Source organism: Schistocerca americana, chromosome X, assembly GCF_021461395.2.
Source record: "Schistocerca americana isolate TAMUIC-IGC-003095 chromosome X, iqSchAmer2.1, whole genome shotgun sequence".
NCBI classification, from domain to species: domain Eukaryota; kingdom Metazoa; phylum Arthropoda; class Insecta; order Orthoptera; family Acrididae; genus Schistocerca; species Schistocerca americana.
This window is the reverse complement of record NC_060130.1, coordinates 855,447,382-855,461,958: the sequence shown is the minus strand read 5'-3', so window position 1 is coordinate 855,461,958 and position 14,577 is coordinate 855,447,382.

Here is a 14,577-nt window from a genome sequence, read left to right as displayed (position 1 = left end):
TTGTGTTCTTAAAATAGTACAAAAGCCTACATTTGCACAAATTGGATGGGGAAGCAGATGGGACATAGGGGAGGGGTACAATTTTCGGTTTCTTTTCTCCTGGGCAAGATGTGGTCATTAAGGAATGGACTGTAGCCATATCCTGTGGCAATGAATTCTATTGTATCTAAGTCTGCTTTAAAATCATCTGTTTACCATTGAGTGAAAAGCTGGATGTTTGTAAGCTATGGGGCGTTGTGAGCAAAATGTTATTGCAGTGTCTCTAGTGACAATTTTTCTATAAATTTTTAAATAATGTGTCTGTGTACTGATGTCAACGGTGGGATGTTATAAGTTTTTGGATTTGTTGACAACCTCCTTTGTAAACTGAATATTTTTATGTTCACTGTTTAGGTTTTTCATAAATGTGTAGAACTGTCTTGTAGTACCATTCCGCATACACGGGACATCATCCACATATCTAAGCCTGAATTTGATATTTGAACTCAAAGGTTCTTTTTCCACAAAATGTTGTTCGAAATGGTTCATAAATATTTCAGCCAACAGTGGATTAAAAGGATATCCCATACCTAAGGAACATCAATACTATTCATTTCATCAGTGTTATTTAGACTGATCGCTTCCCATATGTTATCCACATTTTTAAATTTAGGGACGAAGACGTTAGAGGCTGTGGATTTGCTTCGGATGATGAGGTTCAGGCCTGCGTAAAATTATTATTCCTTACTCAGACCTTTACAAATTATTATGACGAGAGATGTCATAAATATATAACAAATAATATATAACATATGTATATAATAAATTATCTTGACAATGAGAAACTTACGTTCACGAATCAGCACTGTTTTAAAAGCATTGCTCATACGAAACTTAACTTTCTCATTTCTCACTTAATATACAGCAACCTACGGATGAAGGGCAACAATCATACTCATTGTATGTATATTTCGTAAAGCATTTGACACAGTGCACCACTGTAGATTGTTAACGAATTTACTAGCATCAGGAATCAGTCCACAGATATGTGCTACGCTGGAAAACATCTCAAATAATAGAACCCAGTATGTAGTTCTCGACAGCGTGTATTCTTCAGACACAAGAATATCGTCAGGAATGCTCCAGGATAATCTGATAGGACCACTGTTATTCTCTATATACATAAATGGTTTGGCTGCAAAGTGGGCGGCTATCTACGGTTTGCTGATGATGCCATGTTCTACGGTAAGGTGGCGAAAGTGAGTAACTGTGGGAAGACGCAAGACGACTTTGACGATGTTTTCAGTTGGTGTCAGTTATGGCAGCTAGCCCTAAATGTGGCAAAATGTGGGTTAGTGCTGATAAGTAGCAAGATTAAACCCGTAATGTTCGGATAGAGTATTACTAGTGTCCTGCTGGACACAGTCAAGTCGTTTAAATATTTGGGCATAACGCTGCAAAGGGATATCAGGTGGAACGAGCGTGTGGGAGCTATGGTAGGGTATGATCAACTTCGCTTTATTGGGAGAATTGTAGGACAGAGTGGTCTACATGAGAAGGAAACCCCAACAGAGTGCTCTTGTGACCTCATCTAGAGTACTGCACGAGTGTCGTATCCTACCAGATAAGACTGAAAGAAGACATCGAAACATTTGGGAGGGGGGCTGCTAGATTTGTTACCGGTAGGTTTGAATAACATGTAAGAATTTCGTCATGGTTCATTGATAGCGACCTCTATCCAGTGACAGTCAATCGTAGTTCGGTAGTACTGCAGTGAGTATTCACACTATTTAAGAGTCTCTCGCCAAGCATAGAGCCCCAAATAACAGCAAAACATCACAGGTGTCACCAGAATATAAGAAGGGTGAAAGAATGGACCCTCAAAATTACAAACCAATGTCATTAACTTCTTTTTGGCACAGAATCCTTGAACATATTGTTATTTAGGATATCAATTTTCTTGAGACTGAGAAGCTTATGTGCACAAATCTGCATAGTTTTACGAAAGCATCGCTCGTGCGAAATTCAGCTCGCTGTTTTCTCACAAGATATACTGCTAACTATTTATGAAGGGCAACGGTGAAGTTTCATATATCTAGATTTCCGGAAATCATTTGACAAAGCCTCCCTGTACAGGTTGTCAACCGAATAACGAGCGTATGCAATAAGTTCACAGATATGATACTGGCTCGAAAACGTCTTAAATAATAGAACGCAGTTCGTTGTTCTCGACATCGAGTGTTCGTCAGAGACAAGCATATCGACAGGTGTAGCCCACGGAAGTGTGACTTCGGTTTATTGGGAGAATTTTGGAAAGAGTGATTCACGTGTATAGGAAACCGCGCAGAGGGCGGTATTTTTCACTACTACTAGGTTTGTACAACACGTAAGTGTTACGGACATGTTTCAGAAACTCAAATCGGAATCCATGCAGGGATCGCGACGTTCTTTCCAAGAAATGCTGTTGAGAAAGTCTAGAGAACCAGCATTTTGAAGCTGACTGCACAACGATTCTACTGCCGCCCACATTCAAAGTACATTGCGCCTAAGGACCACGAAGTTAAGCTACGAGAACTTAGGGCTCATACTGATGTGTAAAGTAGTCGTTTTTCGCTGGCTCTGTTTCCGAGTAGGACAGAATAATAAACTACTAGTATCGGTACAGGGTAAATTCCTTCACGCACCTTACAGTAGCCTGAGGAGTATCTATGTAGATGTTGAAATAGATGTAGAGATTTATGACAAAGGACAATGAAGATGTTGAAGCTGATAAATTTATTTCAGAACATAAGAGTTAATCTCGAATGTATTCGCCATTAACCAAAAACGCGTAATTTTCTCGCAGTGAAATGCTTTGTCCCAGTATTTAAACGAAACAATGTAATCGAGGTTAGTTGAAAGCAAGTGAAAAACGAGATGATAAGATTCCATTGAGCTACTACTAGGAATGCTTCAGTTTAATTTTATTTGATAAAACTTCGTTCTTTTTATCAATTACGATCATGCGTATTACCAAATTTGGACTATACTAAAATGATCACATGATCTTTAGATAAACATTTCATGCCTCAAGTTTGGCATTTTACATGAGATTTCTCTATTAATTTCAATTATTCGTGTAAAATTATACATACATATGTAGCAAAAGAGAACTAATTTATCAGTCTAATTACCTACATGAAAATTGCTATGAATCAATATGTGAATTTGTTTTACGTTACTTTGCGTGTATGAGTGTTTGTAGAATAAAATGATCTGCCTTAGCGAACAGCGAGTCAGTGTTCTGTCCAGTTATACTCCAGTGTACTTCATACAGTTAGTATTCCAATAATATATATTTCGTTTCTCTCATTATCAATTAATCCGATCGTCCCCATGTGATTTCCGTAATTTTTGAGCCATGGATAAAGACGTTCGAGACCATCGCATTATTTCGAAAGAAGAGGTACATGCCTGTGTACAGTCATCTTTAATTAGGCAAATATTTGCCAATTATTACCAAGATGGAAGTGATAAGAAAAACACAATTGAACCTTGAAAGTATCTGTATAAAGTGGAACAGAAAGGGCGAATCTCTTAATTAGTGAATGTGCGATAATTTTGTAAAATGAAGCAGTTTTCTCTGTAGTAGTAAAAGAAGTTATGATAAATAACAGTGATATAATTATTTCAGAAAAATAGCAGTAAATTCAAACATATTAGATTTTACGCTTAAACGTATAACGTTTCTCGCAGTCACATGGTTTGTACCAGCATTTAAATAATACAGCGGAATAGTGCTTACATGAGAGCAAAGAGTAGAATGACACTTTACTGTTGCCATCAGCTCCTGTTAAGAAAATTGTTGTAATGAGTTCTATAATACTTAGTTCATTTTATAAAAATGGTTGACATGGCTCTAAGCACTATGGGACTTAACATCTGAGGTCATCAGTACTGCCCGAATCAGGACTGAAACCTGAGACCGTAGCAATACCGTGGCTCCGGCCTGAAGCGACTAGAGCCGCTCGGTCACGGGTCACAACGGCCGGCCCATTTTATCACTTCACATCAAATAGTACTAACAAGGCTGAACATTACTAACACGATGCTGTACACTGCAATCACAGTCTTTCAATGTATGTTTCGTGTCTCAAGTTCGTCATATCACAACACACTGCTCAATAAAATTGTAAATGTCGTGTGACTAGGGCCTACCGTCGAGTAGACTAATCGCCGGGTGAAAGTGCTTCTATTTGATGCCAGTTCGGCGACTTGCGCGTCGATGGGGATGAAATGATGATAATTAGGGCAACACAACACCCAGTCCCTGAGCGGAGAAAAATCTCCGAGAGAGCCGGGTATCGAACCCGGGTCCTAGGGACTGACGTTCTGCCGTGCTGACCACTCAGCTACCGAACGCGGACACACTGCTCAATAATACTCAATAATTCATATTAACTTATACATTCTTAGATCACAAATGAAACGTCGCAACTATGGTGTTGACACATGGCAACTGAGTCGAAACAGACAAGAAACATATCTGTCTAAATAGTTACATGAATATTATTATGGTTCCATATCTGTAACTGTGTTTTTTGATTGTGTTTTTACGTGTGTGTGTCTGAAATCACGTCATCCAGCATGGGCTATAGCAGAAGAGAGATTAGCGACAGGTATGTAGGTTACGCGGATGTATTTGACTAGAACTGAATTACTTTGGCGAAACAGTTGCAGTTTCGGAGGAATAGCCGGCCAGAGTGGCCGAGCGGCTCTATGCACTACAGTATGGAACCGCGCGACCGCTACGGTTGTAGGTTCGAATCCTGCCTCGGGCATGGCTGTTTGTGTGATGTCCTTAGGGTAGTTAGGTTTAAGTAGTTCTAAGTTATAGGGGACTGATGACCTCAGAAGTTAAGTCCCGTAGTCCTCAGAGACATTTTCGGAGGAATAATTTCGTTAGTGTTCATCGCCAGTGACCTCTGTCCAGTGATACTCAAGTTTGTATCAATATTACTGCTGTGTGTATGTTAGTATTAGTCATGTTGTCTGAGCGACTTAGCTCGATCGCTCCCCATACACTTTCCACATTTTTAAAGAAACGGAGGAACTCGTTGGGGCTTTGGATTTGCATCGGATGACGAGGTTCAGTCCTCAGTACAATTAGACTTCCTTACCCAAATCTTTACATATTATTACGACCAGAAAAATGATAAATAATAAATACATTTTTAAACTGGCCGTGGCAGTATAAAAATTGACCGAAGGGTCGTGTCATTTTATTAGAGATAAATGCAATAATTATGTGAAAAAACGTAGTTTTCTTTGTGTGCCAGTCTGGCGTGGCAGTTGAAGATAGCAAAGCGAAAGGCAAGCTTTTAAATTTTACGTTCAAAAATATTGTTCAGACAGGAGAATCGTACAAATGTACCTTCGCTTGAATGTCTTACAGACTCACGTATGGACGAAATACAAATAAGTGTCCCTGGCCTAGGGAAATAACAGAGAGACTTGAAAGTAAATAGATCACCAGTATTGGATAGAATCCGAGATCTGTTTTGCCAATAGTACTCTACGGCATCGACCCCTTACCTACCTTGCATTTTTGGGAATCACTCGCGCAACAAAAACTCACAAGCGACTACAAAACGGGGCAGGTGATTCCAGTGTATAAGAAGGGTAAAACAACGGAGCCGCAAAATTACAGGCCAATATCCCTAAATTCTGTTTGCTGCAAAATCCTGGAACACATTCTCTGTCGAATACAATAAATTTCCTTGAGACTGAGAAGCGTATGTCCACGAATTAGCATGGTCTTAGAAAACATCGCTCGTGCGAAGCGAGGCTTGCCCTTCTCTAACATCATATACAGCGTACTATGGGTGAAGAGGGAACAGTGGATTCCACATACATATAGTTTTCCGGACAGCATTTCACTCAGTGCTCATTGCTGATTGTTAACGAAGTACGAGTACATGGAATACGTTCACAGATACGTGAGTGGTGGGAGGTTTCCTAAATAACAGAATCTAATGTGTTGTACTCGACGCCGAGTATTCATAAGAGACGCGGGAACTCAGGGTGCGCAGCAATCTATGGGTGTTTCCTCATGTTGCCTTGGTATATGGTAAGGTGTCGAAATTAAATGACTGTAGGAAGATACAAGAAGACTCAGACGAAATTTCCACTTTGTGTGATGTATGGCAGCTAGTCCTAAATGTGAACAGATGTAAGTTAATGTGAATGAGTAGGAGCATCAAGGGTTTAATGTTGGAATACATTATGATTCATGTCCAGCTTGAAACAGTCAAGTCGTTTGAATACCTGGACAGAGCGATATATGATGTGAGAACTGTGGTGGGGAAGGCGAATCGTCGACTCGGTTTATTGGGAGAGTTTTGGAAAGATTGACTCACGTGTAATGGATACCGCGTATAGGGCGTTGGTGCGACCTTATCTAGAGTACTACTTGAGAGTCTGGTAATTGGTGCGACCTAATTTAGAGCACTACTCGAGAATCTGGTAATCGTACCAGGTGGGACTGAAGAAAGATCTCGAAAGAATTCAGTGGAGGGACATTAAATTTGTTACCGGTATGTTCGATCACACGTAATTGCTAATGAGATGCCTTAGGAACTCAAATGAGTATCCCTGAATGGATTTTCTAGAACTGCTATTGAGAAAATTTAGAGAATAGAGATTTAAGCTTACTGCTGAGCGATTTTACTGCCGCGAACATACATTGCGCTTAAGGACCAGAAAGATAACATACGAGAAGTTTGTTCTCATACTGATTCATATAAACATTAATTTTTCCCTCGCTCTGTTTGCAAGTAGGTCAGATAAGGAAATGACTAGTAGTGGTAAAGTGTGCCCTCCGACATGAACCGTACGGTTGCTTGACGAGTATCTATGTAGATTTAGATGTAAAGAGTTGAAGATGAAAAAGTAATTTCAGAACTCGTTAGGTAATCTCATAGATGAAAGTTCCTGGCAGATTAAAACTGTGTTATACAGAGGAAACATTTCGTTAGCGTTCATTGAAAGTGACCTCTCTCCAGTGATACACAAGAGTGCTTCAGTAGTATTGCAGTGAGCATTCCAAAATTATTTATTTTATCAGTGTTATTTAGTGCGATCAATCCCCATGCGATTTTCGAATTTCTGGATACCGGGGTCCTGTAAACTGCAAACACCATCTTTCGATAAACGTTTCAGGTCTCAAATTTGCCATTATTCAATAATTCAAATTAATTTACACATTCTTTGGTCACAGATGAAATGTCACGCTCATCGTGTTGTCACACGGCAATTCAGTCGAAACAGAGAAGTAACTTATCTGTCTAAACAGGTGCATGAATATTATTATTGTTCCACTTCTGTAAATATTTGTGTGTGTGTGTGTGTGTGTGTGTGTGTGTGTGTGTGTGAAATCAATTCATCCGTCATAGGCAACAACACAAGTCGGACTAGCGACGTGTAGGTTAGGTAAAAGTGTTTGTCTAGTACTGAATTACTTTGGCGAAATAGTTGCAGGTTCCGAGGAAGCATTTCCTCAATAGTCATCGACAGGGCCTCTGTTTGGAGATACTCAAGCGTATTTCAGTATTATTAAAGTGCGCATATTAATATTAAATGGAAAGCACTAGTTTGCTTTTGTTCTACAGTATTACTTTTGTAGTGACGTAACAAGACTGTTACGCCACACTGAAGTAGCCGAAAGAAAGGCACGCGTACACACACGCCGACTGGCGTCAAGTCTGGAACAGGATAACTATTGAATGGTAGCAAGAAAAGTACGTAGCTGCTTTATACTTAACTTTAATGACTCCTTGTGATACATCGCTCTTGACTATACAATTGCGACTCGTAAGATACATGCACTGTTACAATTGGCGCCTTGCTAGGTCGTAGCCATGGACTTAGCAAAAGGCTATTCTAACTGTCTCTCGGCAAATGAGAGGAAGGCTTCGTCCGTATTGTCGCTATCAATGTCGTCGTACAACTGGGGCGAGTCCTTGTTCGTATCACGAGACCTGCCTTGTGGTGGCGCTAGGTCTGCGATTACACAGTGGCGACACGCGGGTCCGACATGTACTAAATGGACTGCGGCCGATTTAATCTACCGCCTAGCAAGTGTGGTGTCTGGCGGTGACACCACAACTTTTATTGTGTTAGCCCGTTTTCAGATAACAGGCCATCTTCATACATTTAGTGAGTATTGTCACCAAAGAAGTTTCAGCGTTTGTAAACAACACTGGAAGAGAAGGTACACGTCTGCACTGAAGCAGAAACATACAGCAAGTAACCTCTTTGACATTGTGATGGTAACGCAATGCAAAAAGTACAAAATTTGAACAGTAAGTAAATAAAAATAAAAGCAGAGTAGACAGGAAAAAACTTTAACACAGAGTAGAAACAGCATGCCTACGTAACAATCTATTAATAAACAAAAATAATAAAATAAAATAAAATTAGTTCTTGACTAGCCTACCTCAGGAGATATAAATTATGGACTGTGATACATATACCAATTAAAAGAAGAAAGAATTATCAGTGTAACTACAGAATGTATAAGGAACTCAAACAATATCAATAAGATGAACAGAAATGATTGTATGCAGGAAAATGGATGAGTGTGAAGGAACATACTGTACATGCAAACTCTGAGAGTGTGGTGGTACTGCATTTTAAAAGGTAAAAAAGGCTGAACAGTAGACGAATACAAAAGGAGCAAACAGGAAAAACTTTAACATTATAGTCAAAGCTGTGCCTATGTAACAGTTTGCACTAATTAAATAAATCAAGTAAAATAAAAACAATATTTGATGATTCCAGAATGAGATTTTCACTCTGCAGCGGAGTGTGCGCTGATATGAAACTTCCTGGCAGATTAAAACTGTGTGCCCAACCGAGACTCGAACTCGCGACCTTTGCCTCTCGCGGGCAAGTGCTCTACCAACTTTTTTTTTTTTTTTTTAATCTCATTTTGTTCGTTTTTGTTCGTTGTATCTGCTCTGGGCGGACGTCGAAAGACACCCGTTTCAGTTCGTTGTTGATTCATTAACTCAGGTTTTTTTTATTACAGAGGGCACCTAGCCCTCTGACCGAACACGCTGAGCTACCGTGGCGGCTAAAAATTCCGTTCCGGTACCGGGAATCGAACCCGGGCCTCCTGGGTGTTACCAACTGAGCTACCGAAGCACGACTCACGCCCCGTACTCACAGCTTTACTTCTGCCAGTATCTCGTCTCCTACCTTCCAAACTTCACAGAAGCTCTCCTGCGAACCTGGCAGAACTAGCACTCCTGAAAGAAAGGATATAGCGGAGACATGGCTTAGCCACAGCATGGGGGAGAGCTTCTGTAAAGTTTGGAAGGTAGGAGTCGAGATACTGGCAAAAGTAAAGCTGTGAGCATCATATACAGCGTACTATGGGTGAAGGGGGGGACAGTGGATTCCGTACATATAGATTTTCGGAAAGCGTTTGGCCCAGTGCTGCATTGCTAATTGTTAACGAATGTACGAGCATATGGAATAAGTTCACAGATATGTGAGTGACTTGGAGGTTTCTTATATAACAGAATCCAATGTGTTGTCCTCGACACCGAGTGTTCATCAGATACGCGAGTTACTCTGGACTGGCACACGGAGTATGATAGGACCGCTTATGCTCTCTATATACAGAAACCATTTGGCGGACAGGGTGGGTAGCAATCTATGGGAGTGTCCTCATGTTGCATTGGTATATGTTATGGTGTCTAACTTACAAGAGGACTCAGACGAAATTTCCACTTTTGGTGATGTACGGCAGCTAGTCCCAAATGTGGAAAACTGTAAGTTAACGTAAATAAGTAGGAGCTCCATGCGTGTAATGTTGGAATACATTATTACTAATGTCCAGCTTGAAACAGTCAAGTCGTTTAAATACCTGGACAGAGCGGTATATGATGAAAGGAACATGTGAGAAATGTGGGGAAGGCGAATCGTCGACTCGGTTTATTGGGAGAGTTTTGGATAGATTGACTCACGTGCAGAGGATACCGCGTATAGGTCGTTGGTGCGACCTTATCTAGAGTACTACTTGAGAATCTGGTAATTGGAGCGACCCAATCTAGAGCACTACTCAAGAGTCTGGTAATCCTACCAGGTCGGACTGAAGAAAGATCTCGAAAGAATTCAGTGGAGGGACATTACATTTGTTACCGGTAGGTTCGATCACACGTAATTGCTAATGAGATGCCTTATGAACTCGAATGAGTATCCCTGAATGGATTTTCTCGAACTGCTATTGAGAAAATTTAGAGAATAGAGATTTAAGCTTACTACCGAACGATTCTACTGCCGCCAACATACATTGCGCTTAAGGACCAGGAAGATAACATACGAGAAATTTGTTCCCATACTGATTCATATAAACATTAATTTTTCCCTCGCTCTATTTGCGAGAAGGTCAGATAAGGAAATGACTAGTAGTGCTAAAGGGTGCCCACCGATATGAACCGTACGGTGGCTTGTGGAGTATCGTTGTAGATGTAGATGTACAGAGTTGAAGCTGATAAAATAATTTCAGAACACGTTAGGTAATCTCATAGATGAAAGTTCCTGGCAGATTAAAACTGTGTGGTTCGCAGGAGAGCTTCTGTGGAGTTTGGAATGTAGGAGACGTGGTACTGGTGGAAGTAAATCTGTGAGGACAGGGCGTGAGTCGTGCTTGGGTAGCTCAGTTGGTAGAGCACATGCCCGCGAAAGGTAAAGGTCCCGAGTTCGAGTCTTGGTCCGGCACACAGTTTTAATCTGACAGGAAGTTTCATATCAGCGCACACTCTGCTGCAGAGTGAAAATCTCATTCTGTAATCTCACACATATTCGATATTATATAAAACGTATTATTCTCTCACAGTAAAATGCTTTGATCTACTATTTAGAAGATAGCATAAAACCGTTCTTACTTGAAAAGAAAGGGCAAAAATACGTATTTTTATTCCCACCAGCAGCTGTTAATTTTGCAGTTTAAATGCGTTTCATAAAACTTGGTTCATTTTTTTTCTACTCCGATCAACGATATTATCAAATCTGAACTGTACTAAAATGATCACATAATCTTCCGATAAAAATTTCCGGCAATATGTTTGTGATTTTACGTGAGATTACTTAATAATTTTCAATAGTTCATATTAATTTATACTTACTTATCTCTACACATGAAAAGTCACGCTAATTGTGTTGACACATTGCAATTCTTTCGGAAAATAGAAACAATTTATCTATCTAAATAGTTACATCAATATTATTAAGGAAGTTTAATTGAATTTCTTTAATATGATTTTGTGTGTATGATTGTGTGTGTAATGAAATCATCTGTCTGGGGCAATCGGAGTTAAGGCTAGTCGCTTGTATTTTAGAAACGTATATTTGTCTAGCAGTCAATTATTTTGGTGAAAGGGAGACAGCTTCGGAGGAATTATTTCGTTAGTGTTCGCTGACAGTGGCCTGTGTCCAGTGATACTCAAGCGTGCCACAGTAGTAATACAGTGAGTATTGCAATAACATTGGTTTTTATCATTTCCAGTTAGTCCGATCCATCGCCATGACGTTTCCGTGCTTTTTGAGCCCAGGAGAAAGACATTCGTGGCCGTCGATTTACTTCTGACGAAGAGATACATGTCTTGGTGCAGTCATCGTTCTTTAGGCCAAACCTTTTCAGTATTTACTACGAGGGAAGAGATAAATGAAATAGACAATTGAAGCTGGAAAGTTTCGGTATGAAGTGGGCCACAGATGCGAGTCGCTTTATTAGTGATACGCGCGATAATTTTGTGAAAAGACGCAGTTTTTGCTGTAACAATACTAAAAAGTAATGACAAAAAACAGTGAATGATATTCAACCTATTAAAGTAATTTCAGAAAAATAGCCATAAATTCAAAGGTATTCCAGTTTACACTACAACGAGTAACTTTTGCTTCAGTACAGTATTTAAATGAAACAGTGAAATGGTGGTTATTTCAAATCAAATAGTAGACTCACTCATTATTAGTTCCATTAGCTGCTTTTAATGAAATTGCTGTTTGACTGTTCTTTGTAAAACTTTGTTCTTTTTTCACTTCACATCAAATTGTATTATCAAAACTGAGCATTAGTAACACGATTCTATACACTGCAAACATAATTTTTCGAATAACAGTTCGAGTCCCAAACTTGTCCTTTACTTAATGTGATTTGGAGTGTATGATTGTGTGTGTAATGAAATCACCTGTCTTGGGCAATCAGAGATAAGGCCAGTCGCTTGTTTTTTAGAAACATACATTTGTCTAATACTGAATAAATTTGGTGTAAAAGTATGTTCTCCTAGAGGGCGAGTGTTAAACAGAGACAAGGGTATTCTCAGGAGTGACCCCGGGAAGTGTGATAGGTCCACTTTTGTTCTCTATATTCCTTTTAAATCAGATTGCTCAATAATTTTCAAATAATTCAAATAAATTTATACAGTCATAGAACACAGATGAATACTCACGCTAATTGTGTTGTCGAAGCAGAGAAGTAACCTATCTAAGTAGTTACGGGAATTTTATTATGGCTAAATACCTATAACTGTGTTATGTGATATTTTTTTATGCGTGTGTGTGTGTGTGTGTGTGTGTGTGTGTGTGTGTGTGTGAGTGTATGTGTGTGTGTGTGTGTGTGTGAGTGTGTGTGTGTGTGTGTGTGGGTGTGAAAACAAGCCATCCGTCATATACAAAACTGTGACTATGTAGCAGTTTGCAATAATTAAACGAACCAAGTAAAAAAAAGAAAACACTCTTTGATGAGAGAAATACAAGAGGTATTAAACATGGAAAGTAATACAAGTACCAGTTAGAAGAAAGCCTTAACAATTAAAACTTAAGTTTATATGGATGACATAGACAACTTCAATAAAATAAAATAACTTCATGAATACAGAAAAATAGGAATGTGTATAAGCAAACAGGATGGGAGGTAATGAAAAATAGATATGGCTATCGAGAGGGGAAGTGTTGAGCTGTGTCTGGTCATTTAGGATTAGATCAGGACTGTGAGCTAGATGTTTGTTAATTTCTAGGGCTTCAAGCAGGTTGAGTTTACTGGCGTTGTTTGCTAATTGAAGGACATGGGGCTTTGGCAGGTAGTTGCGACCCTCCTCAGTACATGCTCAGAAAATGAGGAGTCAGAATTCTGCAACTTACAGCTGCATTCGTGTTCAGCCAGCCTACTTGACATGCCTCTGCTGACTGACAAATGTAAAACTTGTCACAATCAGAACAGGTAATTTTGTGTACCTCACTGTTAGTTAATAACTGGTTCTTGTCTTTGTTATTGAAAATACACTGGGCTCTTGTGTTCAAAATATAGTAGGAAACCCTATACTTGCAGGCTTTCAGTGCTTTGGCTACAATCTGTGATACCTCTCCTAGATATGTTAATGTACACCATTTGTTGCAGACAGTGGATGGGGAAGCAGATGGGACATAGAGGAGGAGTATATTTTCGGTTTCTTTTTTCTTAGGCAAGATGCGGTCATTAAGGACTGGACTGTAGCCACTTCCTGTGGCAATAAATTCTGTTGTATCTTAGTCTGCTTTAACATCATCTGGGGACAAGGAGACAGATATGAGACTGTTTACCATTGAGTGAAAAGCTGGATGTTTGTAAGATATGGCGCGTTGTGAGCAAAAAGTTATTACAGTGTCTCTAGTTGTAGTTTTTCTATAAATTTTTAACTAATGGGTCTGTGTACTGATGTCAATGGTGATACGTTATAAATTTATGGATTTGTTGACAATCTCCTTTGTACACTAAATATTTTTATGTTGACTGTTTAGGTATTTCAAAAATGTGTTGATCTGTCTTGTAGTACCATTCCGCATACACAGGACATCATCCACATATCTAAACCAGAATTAGATATTTGCACTTAACGGTTCTTTTTCCAGAAAATGTTGTTCGAAATGGTTCATAAATATTTCAGCCAACAGTGGACTACGAGGATATCCCATACCTATGGAATATGAATATTATTCATTTTATCAGTGTTATTTAGAATGATCGCTCCCCATACGTTATCCACATTTTTAACGATATGGAGGAAGACGCTGGAGGCTGTGGATTTGCTTCGGATGATGAGGTTCAGGACTGCGTAAATTTGTTATTCCTTACTCAAATCTTTACAACTTATTACGACGAGAGATGTGATAAATATATAACAAATAATATATAAAACATGCATGTAATATATTTTCTTGGGAATGAGAAACTGACGTCCACGAATCAGCGCTGTTTTAAAAGCATCACTCATACGAAACTTATCTAGCTCACTTCTCACATGATATACAGCAACCTACGGATGAAGGGCAACAATCATATTCTATGTATGTATATTTCGGAAAGCATTTGACACAGTGCACCACTGTAGATTGTTAACGAATTTACTAGCATCAGGAATCAGTTCACAGGTATGTGATTGGCTCGAAAACATCTCAAGTAATAGAACCCAGTGTGTAGTTTTCGACGGCGTGTATTCATCAGACACAAGGATATCGTCAGGAGTGCTCCAGGACAATCTGATACGACCGCTCTTATTCTCTATATACATATAT